At 40.2% G+C, this 12,366-nt stretch overlaps 1 protein-coding gene across 3 annotated transcripts in view; it reads right to left on the reverse strand.

Annotated features, from left to right (window-relative positions):
• wnk4a (WNK lysine deficient protein kinase 4a) overlaps positions 1–12,366 on the reverse strand; it is a 42,686-nt gene that overhangs the window by 28,363 nt on the left and 1,957 nt on the right. The window lies entirely within an intron of this gene.

The following is a 12,366-nucleotide window of genomic DNA, read 5'->3' on the forward strand; positions in this document are numbered from 1 at the left end:
TTTGAACCCTTTTAGGAGTTTAGGGAGCAGGTAAAGCTTCCCTCTTCTTCCTGTCATTAACTTATTATTTAAAGTGCTGTTAACAGGACATAACTCATGTGCTCGATTTGCTGACAGTGAAGCGGCCCTGCAGATAAAGACCAGAGTTCACTGAGAGTATGCAGGAGAGAACCTGCGCAGCTTCAGCATTACCAAACCACTGTCCATCAGTGGTGACGACAGACTCGCCAAGATCTGGGATTGAGGTCAAAGGCAACATGGGAAAAAAAAAAAAACAAAACGTCTGACCTCACACCTCTAAGACTGACATACTCGCCTTGACTGACACACGCTTCGTATAAACATGCACGTAGGCACTCACACTGGTACAGTGTTGCATTTAGATGTTTGCCGGTGAGAACTGAGGTGCCAGTGTACTCCTTCCAAGGAAAACCTGACATGTTCTGTAAATGGAGCGGGCAGAGGGAGGTTAGCCATTAATCTCATAAGGATTGAGGACTCAAAACCAGCCTCTGACTGCTGCTCTCACTCTGAGAACCTGACCTAACCTGTGGCGCCCGACTAATTACCTGCGCAAGTTAAAGAGACCTAGATGTAGTATCTCTCTTGTGTCTCAATAGTGAAAAGTGGACTGTCAAGCACGTCTTTGCCCAAATGGGGGTAGATGTTTGTTTTAGATGAACAGATTTCATAGACCAACCTGTGCCGGATTTTTGAGGCAGATACTGATATTTGCGAGTTTGGAAAAATCAAATAATGATATATCAGATTATATTTTTGGGAGTTTTCTCAACTATAAACACATAATGTAAATTACTTTTTTAGCTTTCTTGTTTTTTTTAACTGTGGCCTAAATTCACGTGCAGCACATTTACAGCTTCTTTGCGGACAAACGTAAATGTAAAAGGTGGCACAAACCTAGTTTAGCATATTTGTCCTGCTATTGGCTGATATTCAGACTGATAGTGATATATATCAGCCAAGATACTGGTCTGGTAGATTGGCTGGTCTACCTCTGCACAAGTACAAGGCTGTCCTCTGAACTGTACAGAAAGTATTGCACCACCTCGTTTGAGAGACTAAGACCGATTTGTTCAAGAGCTGGGAGATCTTGTATCTTTAGTCTGTTTACTTTGTTATTCCTGACATCACTTAACCTCTCTGCTGTTTGCTTTTAGTTACTCACTGAAACCTCATCTTCTATAAACTGCTCTGCACTTATAGCACACTCCTTTAAAAGTCTCTTTTTAAATAATCCTCTTGCCTTTCAAGCTGAGCATTGTGTTGTGCAATTACAGTAACTGGTGGCTTTTCCTTGCTTCATTCCCCTCGTTCCCTCTCACCTATAAGCCCTGTGCTTCAAGGTGAATTGGCAACATGTAAGATGGTCACACACAGTAATTTATCAGTAATTTATAATCAGTGCCGCTTTTGTGGTTTTAGCTCTCAACTTGGATGGTGTGTGTGCAACAGTTTGAGGGCCAGTCTTGACCTGTGGCTCCTGTGACCTCTGAGCCATCTCAGGTCAGAGTAAAACAGAGATAAGAGGACATTCCTGCTTCATTCAGGTTAAATAACCCTGCAAGGGAAGGAAGCTTGTGAAATGCTGGAGAGGAGAGTATATTAGCAGCGCTCTCAGTGTAATGGCATTTGAAGAGAGGAGTGTGAGTGGAACAAACACTTTGTCCTCTTCAGCGAACCACGGAAAGATCACAAGACGCCTGGAGGACACAGCCTGTGAGAGTTTTGTCCTCAAAAATACAGAAAGAAGCTGGGTCAACAAGATGACTTGGAGAAACAGCAAAGAGGTGGAAAGAGCTTAGTTATGGGTCATACAATCTAACTTTGCTAATGCAATCACACACAAGTATGATGACATACTTTCTATGATGACCAGTGTTTAAACAAGATTACGATATCTATATCAGGCTGACAAACAATCTCATAAACAGCAGCAATTTGAAGCATTAAATCTAACAAAGAGCAACATTTTTTGTGGAGCTGAAAAACTGGATTTTACCTGGTTGTGTTCACCGCTGCTTACTAGCAACCTGCTGCAACTGATGTGAAAAGCCTATTTAATGGAGCCGCGGTGTGAGAATTCAATAAACAAGTGATGTGTCACATGAGATTCTTGCACTTCCATAAATAAACAAATATATATTTAGCTCTTCCTGCACACTGAGGGATATTACTGGACATTATTTTAAATTGTGTGTAAGGTACCACCGGCACAGCGGACATAACAGATTCTCATGTTCCGTCACAGCTACGTCTTCCGCTGTCATAAAAGGGCAGAGGCAAAACCTGTGGGCTCTTAAACCTGATTAAACTAAACTAAATATTTGACTGTAAATATTTTATAGTGCAAGAATTCACGTCATCATTTTTGTTGGTACTTTGCTTTTGTACTTTTTGGGGTCACATTTATTGAATAATAAAACAAGAATGGTTTATTTGCTACTGTGTGACTTTGAATTATGTCACTGACCTCCTAAGAACAAGCCACTCTGGGGGTTGCAACAGCAATTCATTTTTGTGATCTGTACACAGAATAGAAAATGCTGTAATGTGCCAGCTGCTTACCACTTACCTCTGACATTTGTAATAGCAGCCTGGAAGCACTAAAATTTCTTCTAATCAGTACCATCAGTAGTTGGAACCCCAAATCCAATCTGCTTCCAAGAATTACCTCAACCCTAATTATCTTAAAACCTGTACAGTATTTCTCATGCAGGCTACCGTTGACAGACTACAGGCCTCTACAAGTTCATAACAATACATATCTGACAGTTTTAAAGGTATGTCCTGTGGGCGGATTCCTTCTGGCACCAGTTTTTTACAGTAACAGTTTGAAAGAAGTGGGCCAAACAGTATTTACACATACTTGCTTTTATGGTTTGTTAAAGTCTACTCAGGTGATACATAGGTGGATTTTATCAAACATGAGAAGGAGAGTGGAAGTCTCTAGGTCAGTGGTTTCCAAACTTTAAATTCAAGAGTCTTCTACAAGCCCAATGACAAACATCTCCCCACTATTCCTAAAAGCACAAAGGAGGAAGTCTGAAAACTAAACCCAATTTTATGTAGAGGACAAAATGAACTTTTTAAAGAAGTTTATAAGTTATAAGTAATGGCTTTATTATGGGTTAATAAATTATTAACTCATGCTTTATCAGTTATAAGCCATTAATACAAACAACATTTGGGTTCCCAGGTTGTGAACAAACTCTCACTCTCTATTTGAAATAATGCCGTTACACATGTTGGTAATCCATCAGTAAATGTTCTTGGGTTTCTCACTTTCTTCATCAAATGTGCAGTAACAAATGTTGGTAAGTCATTACACACAAAAGAGTTTTTACATCAATCAATTGAGTGTGCAGTTGTAAATTGTAGTGGTTAACAAACTGAATTCAGTTTTCCTGATGAAGACAAATCAAATATCATGCTGGAGCCGAATAAACAGCATCTAAAAGGGATTTTTTCAAACTCTGGCAACCCACAAGGTGGTCTTATGCATGGGTCATAAAAAATCAGCAAAGTATTTGTAAATGATTGATCATTAATGAAGCAATTAGTTACCATTTAAAATACACTTCCTGAATGGTGCTCTACAAGAAAGTGGCTCCAAAATAATATTTTTCCTAGCTTGATTATAATTTCATCTTGTGAGCCCCACGTTGGGAGTCTCTCTTCTAGACAATCACAGGAAGTATTTGAAGGTCATTCAAGTACAGTCTTGTAAGGATGAAAACATCCTGATGCAAGAGTCTCCACACATCTGGTACTCCAAACAGGACAATACTGTAACACTAAGCTTTGCCGGGAACTATTATTTGACAGAGATCTGACCACAAGGGCGTTCAAGCAAAGCCTTTTGAAGTTGTTATGACCTGAGGCTCAGCAACAGCCAGCGAGCAGGGAAGGTGCTTTCATCTCGATGCAGCTTTGTCTTTTTTAATATAACTTTTTGTGAAGTTAAAGCTGCTAGAAATCCTCAAATATCGTTTTAAAATCCAAATACCTCGAAAGAATTGCAACATTGTGTCATCAAATAAAGATCTTTTTTTTTTTGGATGGATGTTTTTGTACTAGCCTGACAAACTGAAATATGAAGCACGTGTTACATGTTGAAAATGTATGATTGGTAGCTAGTTTACTCTACCTCTGGATACATGAGGGGGGAGCATAGTGTTACACTCACAAACAAGGATGTGCTATCAAGTGCCACTGGCAACCAGGACCGGATATAGTTTACGAAGTGATGGTATGTGAGTGCTGCCCTCGTCACAGGAAGGCAACAACATGAAGGATTTATGAATCCTCGACTCTCTGCTCAGCTGTGTCCAATAAAGAGTCAAAATGACCGATAGCTTGAGAGCCCACTTTAGAAACCCACAGAGCTTCAAGATAAATGCGAACTGAGACAGTACAGTTCAAGTCTGGGGAGAACACAAATTAATGTTTTCTGTTGACTGAGAAAACACATTATAGTGTTTGTTGATGGGTATTGCAAGGTGCCGGACCCAAAACAGGTAGAGCCATTAGTGTACACCAATGGCTGATTCATGCCAGGACTCACAAGGCAACTTAGAGCACTTTACACTCCTGACGCCTCCGTCCTGCACGCTCCAACACACATGGTCAGTTCAGACGTGACCAGAGGTTACCCCGTGGAGCAGTCCTTTCCCTTACCAACTATGGCCTCAGAGCAGCAACAGCTATTAAAACTTGAGGTCTTTGGTTTGTTTAGGAAGCAGGACTCGGGCCTCTGCAGGGCCCAAGCTGCAGGGTGACCACATGTTTTTCCCCTAAAGGAACGGCTGCACAGTCACACACTGTCAATACCAAAAACACAGAGGAGAGAAGACTTTTTTCCAAACTATTTCTTCTAAAGGCTGCTATACACTCAGATTTTTTTTGTCCCAGATAAACATTGACAGTCATGAGAGAGCCACAGAGAAATCCTTGTTCATGGTAGTGCTGCAACAATTATGCGACTACAAGACAAAGAAAAAAGTCAAATTACAGTGAATAAAATGATGAACAATTTAGATAATTAATTAATCATTTAAGTTATTTATCAAGCAAAATGCCAACAACTCTCTATATCTTGGTTTTGGACTGTTGGTGGGACACAAAAAGTTCTCTGATGAAGTCTACTTGGACTTGGAAAATTATGATGGACATTTGTCAATATTTTCTGATAATATGTAGCCAAATCAATTAATGAATCAAAGACTTTAATCACACAATCTGACCAGTTTAAATCTTTCTGTCTGACACAGATTGACCATTATAACCATCTCAAACAGTGTGATAGAGGGTTAGGAGCTAATCTGGCTAAGGATTAAAATCTGAAAGTAGTATGAGCATCCAGGATTTAAACACACATTCAAAGAGTAGAAAGGGAAGATGAGAGAAAAAGGGAATATATCAGTGCTCCTTTAAAAGACAGAGAGCCAACCCGATTACCGTAAACACTGAAAACCTTCCAGAGGGATGGATACTGATGTCATTTTGAAAGGATCTCAGAGGATAACCTCAATGACAAGAAACCAGCTTTCCATTGAGCTCCATCTGAGAAAACATGACGCAGATTGCAGTGATTGTATAAAATATGGGGCACCAGAAAACTATTACTGGAAGCTGGAAAACTGTAAAGAAACCTGGACTACTTACTGAAATGTCTCACATGAAGAATTGATCTACAGAGGGAACCCAATAAAAGAATAAAAGCAGTGACTCAGCAGAGAGAGTGCCTTTGCCAATGGCACACTTGTGTGCGCAAAAGCAGAACAGCTCAGTTATGACATCTGGCAGATGGAAAACCAGTTTCTAATCAGTTTTTTCCACACAGTGTTCCCAGTTTGTGTCTGGCAGAGTTACATGTAACACCAATTGAGAAGCTTTGCATTAGTGATTGATGCATTTTCCTAATTCTTTCATTATTATGATAGGAAGATCGTTTTAAATCAATGACATCTTTACATATTCAATGTTATCACTTCATAGAATATTCTGAATGTTTGTTCAGAACATGAATATAATAGAAAAACAAATAGAAAGTCAGATTACTGTGTTTGTAGGTCTCAGCAGCATGACTAATACTGGCTTATCTGAGCTATTGTGTTTAGCTTCCCCTTAATCAAAACTTTCCTAACCTTGCTTAAGCTATTGTTAACACATTATTGTATAATGTTTCAATCCATAAACTTAATAATGAAATTGTTTATGTAGCATACATCTATAACCATTTGATAGAAATAAAACTTTCTTACAAACAAAGCAAGAGTATTTTAATTTATTATTTGGTTCCTGTATGTTTAATTCTAAATGTGCTACTTATTTTACGTGGACAAACATTGATGACTCCTGAATTTAAAGCACAACAAGCAGAGTTTTTGATCCTCTGTGTGTAGTTTTCTTAGGCTTTTAGACCATCAGACATCTATTCATCTATTTTCTGGTCTGCAGCCTCCCCCAGCATGGATTAGCCAAGAGGTCAGGTACAGTCAACAGTACCACAGGGCTAAGACGTATAGAAAACACATTCACGCTCATCGTCACATCCACCAGCACTTCAGTTTCCAACAGAAACATACAAACATACCAGCCCCAGGGCCCTAAACAACCAGCCATGCTGCCCCAGCTTGTAACTACAGTATCCACCCTAAAAAAGACACTAATACACTATCAACAGCAGCCCTTGCGACACAGTTATCTAGTTTCAGCACTGAATGCACACTGTATGACACAGACAAGCTGTATCATGCAGGGCAATCATCAAATGAGTGCACATTTAGTACAGTACAAGTTTTATAGGTGACACAGTGTGGCCTTCCTTTCAGGACTGTGCAGAGCTAATTCAAAATAACAAACAGCCCTCGCGTCAAGGTGACGTGCTGCCATGTGTAAATGTAGGCTATCGCCGCGGACCTCCTTCACTTTCTCCTCAGAGAACATTGGCTGGCTCTGATAAGCTGGATCTTGCTCCTCTGTGGGCCCAGTGAGGAAAGACAGTGTTGATGTTGGCTACAGTAGAACTGATAGGAAGCCCGCAGCTTGTGTTATGGCACTGAACACTAGCCACATTCAGATAAAGGTTACACAGCCAGGCTTTTACCAAGCCCAGGCTGGCTAGAGGAAGAGAGAGAGGCATCAGAAATCCAGGATTGGTGCCAAACTAGATTAATGTTTTGTTGTATAATCTCATGGCTCAAAATACAAACTGTGCAGACCCAGTAGCAAGACGTTAATAAGGTTTTACAGATTCAATTTGATCTGGCGTCATTATATGAGCTTTAAAACTCTGAGCTGAAATGTAAACAGTGCAGCTTCCAGCTCTTTCTACCCCATGAGCCCATTTTCACAGCTACAGTAATGGTTCCAACTCTTACTACAGCAGGGCTGATGTAAACCTCCCACCACCAACACACCTCCCCCTCCTCCTCCTGTCTGTCCTTAGGTAACTCTGCTTCCTTGAGACCAATGACTTTTACACAAACAGATAAGGGCTGCAACTAACTAAATTTCAACCAATTAATTGTTTACTCTTTAAAATGTCATAAAATTATGAAAATGCAAGTAACAAGATTGAATTGTTTCGTCTGACTTTAAGTTCAGTCATCAAAATTGTTGTTGATTTACTTTCTGCCATTACTGCTTTAGCACTAGATTCTTGATGCACGATTTCAATTAAAGTAAAAGTAAATCAAGATTAAGTGAAGCTATTATCTACTATCAGTTTTTAAAGTTGTAATTTTCTCAAAACCAAAACTTCAGAAGCTTAAAAACATTTCACAAAGTGGAACCAGTGAATCTTTGAATCTTTTTATCACATAAATAAATAAATAAAGATAAATTACTGAAACAGTGAACTGATTAGTAATTGTGTCAATTAATTACTTCTGCACTAACACAAATAGACAAAACAGAAACCAAATGATGAGTATAGTTGGGTTTCACTGGAAATATTTGGATACCAGTGCTGATACAGTCTCAGTAAACCCTTTTTTCCAAATGTTCGACATTTTGGGGAAGTTATTTGCTAAATGTAAAAATCAGCGGACAGATTTGCAGATTGTTTTGCAACTTTATACAGAGCCATGCTAGCTGTTTCTCTGTGGTTTGAGTCTTTATGCTAAGATAAGTTAATCACTTTCTGGCTGTAGCTTCATGCTGAGCGTACAAACACCAGAGAGGTGGAAGTCGCTTTCCGTGTTTGGCATTTTTCCAACACTCATCAGAAAATACAAATTTCAGTTGGTTCCAAAACATATTGGGATTCAATACCGGGCTCTACTGACGACAATGAAAATGACTTTTTCCACGGTTGGTTTGCATCATAAAAGTGATCCTTGCTGTTGCCTCTATTTGAACGTTCACTTGTACATTATAGTTTAAACTTAATACTGTTAGTACCATAGACTTGATTCTGCAGTTGTGCCAGACTTCTTTGCACTGAAGCTATCTACTTACACCTAGCAGCGCCAGCGAGCAAATGAGTAATAATAGCACCCAGTGTGCAGTATCTCCAGGAGACAGAATGTCTCCTGATAATACATGTTTTCGGAAACTGTTACCACAATGAAATCTTCTAATTAGCCAAAAAAAAAAAAAAAAAAGTTTGTGACCATCTACAGAACCATGACCACACAAGGAGTGCACCAATTTTTACAACTTGGTTCGTCATAATCAACAGTTCTGTATTTATGCATTAAAAGAACTGACTAATTGGTTGTGGGTGCAGCAGTATTTTTAAATGCACTCAAGCCGATCTCGCGTTAAGCCTGTCCCTCATAAACACTGATAATACTGAAAATACAGGTGGCTGTGGTGAAGTAGAGCATGGTGAAGCTGTTTATACAGCGCGTGATTACAGAGTTGGTTGGGGTTTGAAAATGAAAGATGAAAGTATAAAAGTGTCTGAGTGTCTGCTGCAGGCCGAGGGAAACTGCTGGAAACTGCCAACCTTGAATAAGATCAGCTATTGCACAACCAATGCCCTTTTAAAAAAAAAAAAAAAAAAAAAAAGGGGGGCCAGGTCCACGCAGACACTGATGATCAGCATTTCATACTTAGTTCAGGTTTGTGCTGGAAGCAATGACGATGACATAACAGCAGCAGAGTTCCAGGAGGCTGAGAACTCTTCTTTTTGAATAGATGAATAGAAGTGGGAGGAACCCATACAATGGCTCATCTATTTTTTATTACCTCCACATTTCCTTCAAAGCTCAGTCTATGTTGACTAAATTGCACCTGACTCACCTGTTGGTCTGTGGGGGAAGGGTTGCTAGGTAGCTGCCACCTGGGAAGTTTTTTTTTTTGTCATGCTTCTTTTAGCAACAGTACCAGGCAGCTCTAAACTTACAGCCACACGTCTTTATAGCTCTACAGGTCTACAGGTTGATAAATGTAAGAGATTCCTTTAAAAAAAAAAAACTACATCAGTCTCGAATCTTCAATTTCTCAAAGAATGACACAGTGGCACAAAGAAATCAGGATGATTTGACTTTTGGCATCAGGAGTCCAGACACAGTTTAAAAGTATATCTCATAGAGTTCCTGTTCATTTATCAAAGAGAGCAGAGTGTTCTGTCAGTCTACATAGCCAAGGAATTTCTGATATTTTCCTTCCAATTTCATAATGTAGTTTGCATGGATTAGGCAGGGGGAGAAACAGGGGGGGATACAGAGGTTGAGAATCTGACAGTTTGCTCATGATCCCCAAACAAGTAAAGAAATAATAATCAGATATAGAAACTCACGATTTTTAAAGCTTATCAAGTATTGGTAAGTTGGGATAATTGAGAGTTTAAAAGATCTAATAAAATATTGTTCCATTTTTTTTAAGGTAAATATATAAGATATGCAAATATTTTTGGTGAGGATCCTTTTAAATTAGTCTATTAAGCTATTAACTGCTTGTAAGATATGTAGTAGGCAGGATATTTTGCTTTCTTGTCATGGCAACACTTTCTCAATTACATTATTAATCTAATAATGTCTTTGGCATTTCTGTGCAGACGTTTCTTGATTTGACATACTGGTAATGAGCTGAAATAATAGGATCCATGCAAAATATCAGTGAGACTCTGATCCTCTTTTAGCAGTGTGACTGTTTGTGCATGTTGTAGTGTCAGTATATCAGGCTGGAATATGTACATACTCAACACCTCAGTGAGCTAAGTGCTGGATATCAAAAAAAATTATGTTTTACATAAATATCTTGTGATTACTTATTTCCTTCCTACACAGGAAGACCTGTGTAAGGTCCAAACTTTGGTAATACAAGTTTAAGGATGAATGATTGGTTATTTTTCTATTATATCACAGTCTTGATATAAACATTTGGTTAGTTTAAGAGCAGTGATGTGAGCCCTGTCTGGATTTTGTACTGTCTTGATCTTTGGTGTTGCATGTCATGGAAGAATCTAAATGTTTTGTTTATTTTTTGTGCTCTGGAACAAAAAGTTCCTGTGGACACCGCCCAGGCAGACCTGCGCTCGGTGTAACACTGACACAGGAGGCACAGGAGAAGTGGGAATTATGAGCAATTCAAATGACGATCTGTACAAGTGGGAATCAGGTGGAACAGACGTTGCTTGAACTTCCTCCACATTTTGAATAGCTGATTTAAACTGCCTGCAGATTACAGCTCAGGCTTAATAATACATAGTTAAGAGAGCTTAAGGCATTTCTACCTGACTTGTAATGACGCACCTTCGACTGCTGCTCCGTCAACACTACAGGAGTGATTGTGTTTAGCCACCAACAGCCAGCTTTTGTGTTCGTTTAAGAAATCAGGGGCACATGTGGAGGGCGGGTGGTGATTTTGGTCGAGAAATACTGCTGCCGCCAAGTCTGTCTCTGTGAGGTTAACTTATCACAACAGTAACCATATCAACAATGGTCACCTTTAAGCTTATTAGGAACGATTAAGGAGCTTAACTGGGCTCATGTCTCAAGTAAAGAGATGAAATAACATGCTTGTTTCCTACACGGCCCCCAGCCACAGAGCCGCAGCATAATGTGTTGCAACTTTTCTGTCCACAAAAGTTAAAAGCAGGGGGATGCTTTAAAAAGTCAAAACCACAGATACTGAGGAACCCCTGCTTGTTTTTGCCTCCAGGGTGTGAAACGTCTATGACTGTGCTGTAACAGCGCAGGTGAAGGGACATATGTGCCTACCAGAGCCTCGGGAGTGACGGTGTCTCCACCTCCCCCTAACAGACACCTGTTGTGTGATCTGACAGGTGGGCCCTTGAGGCAGAAGTCCCCACCTGCTGGTGCTGGATCTTGAGCCTTGGAGGCAGATTCACTTCACCCAAGATAATCCCCGGCTGTCTGTGCTCTGATGCTTCATGCAGATTTTTAAATGCAAGACAAAGACCACCTCTGTGCGTCTGTCACCGAGCGATGGGAGAAGGTGCTTTCATGTGCAGCTTCATCTTAACACAACTTCCGAGATCGGACTGATCAGACTAAAAGCAACTGTTGCCAGCAGGTATGTAGTTCAGTGTCAGTGGTTTAAAGATGCACGTCACACACAACTGCAAATGTTAACGGTGGAGTTAAAGCTTAAATCTTTAAATCCCCCGCTGTGTTATCAAACCATGTAAGCGAGAGAAGCGGCAGCTGCTACCCAGGCTGTTTGGCGTCTACATGCCAAACATTGTAACATAAAAAAAAAGGAGCACTGACACCTCTACAATTTTTACATCAGCAGAGAGAAAGACAAACAGCAAACAGTCGTTGTCTTACTTCTGATGTTTACATGCTACACACGTGTGCAGGAATGCCCTTCCTGGCTTGGGTCCTGCAGGATGGAAACATTTCAAAGCACGTATGGCTCCATTACCACACACAAACAATGACAGTGGTGGACCCTGCAGCTGCCCCCCCCCCGGTTGTTCTTAGGTTTGCACGTGAGCCACTTGGAGAGCCAGCCTTGGTGTCACCGGTTGATCATGAAAACAGAGATTAGAGGGGATCATGGCGGACCGAGTGGTTCAGTTGGAGCTGACTGCTGACGGGATGACCTGGGTTACCATGCGCAGGCCTGACACAGCCCAACTCAAGGTCAACAAGGAATAATATGCAGTAGATTAGCTGCTTCACCATCAACCCTGATGGCTGGAGGAGGGGGTGGGATTAGAGGTGAGTGGGGTAAGAAAGCAGGGAAAGTAGGATATTAACCTGTATAGTTGACTCAGGTTTGTTGCTGTGAGGGCACTGATTTTTGAATAGGAAGAAGCTGAAAACTTCTATCACTGCTTTTACTTGAATTTAATTAACTGATTAAATTAACTTACACTAAATGAGGCTGATCGGCTCCAGTTTACAGACTTTTAGAGTCTAA

The sequence above is a fragment of the Trachinotus anak genome, unplaced genomic scaffold, assembly GCF_046630095.1.
Source record: "Trachinotus anak isolate AG129_WGS33_773 ecotype Australia unplaced genomic scaffold, CSIRO_AGI_Tana_v1 ptg000025l, whole genome shotgun sequence".
In the NCBI taxonomy this organism is placed as follows: domain Eukaryota; kingdom Metazoa; phylum Chordata; class Actinopteri; order Carangiformes; family Carangidae; genus Trachinotus; species Trachinotus anak.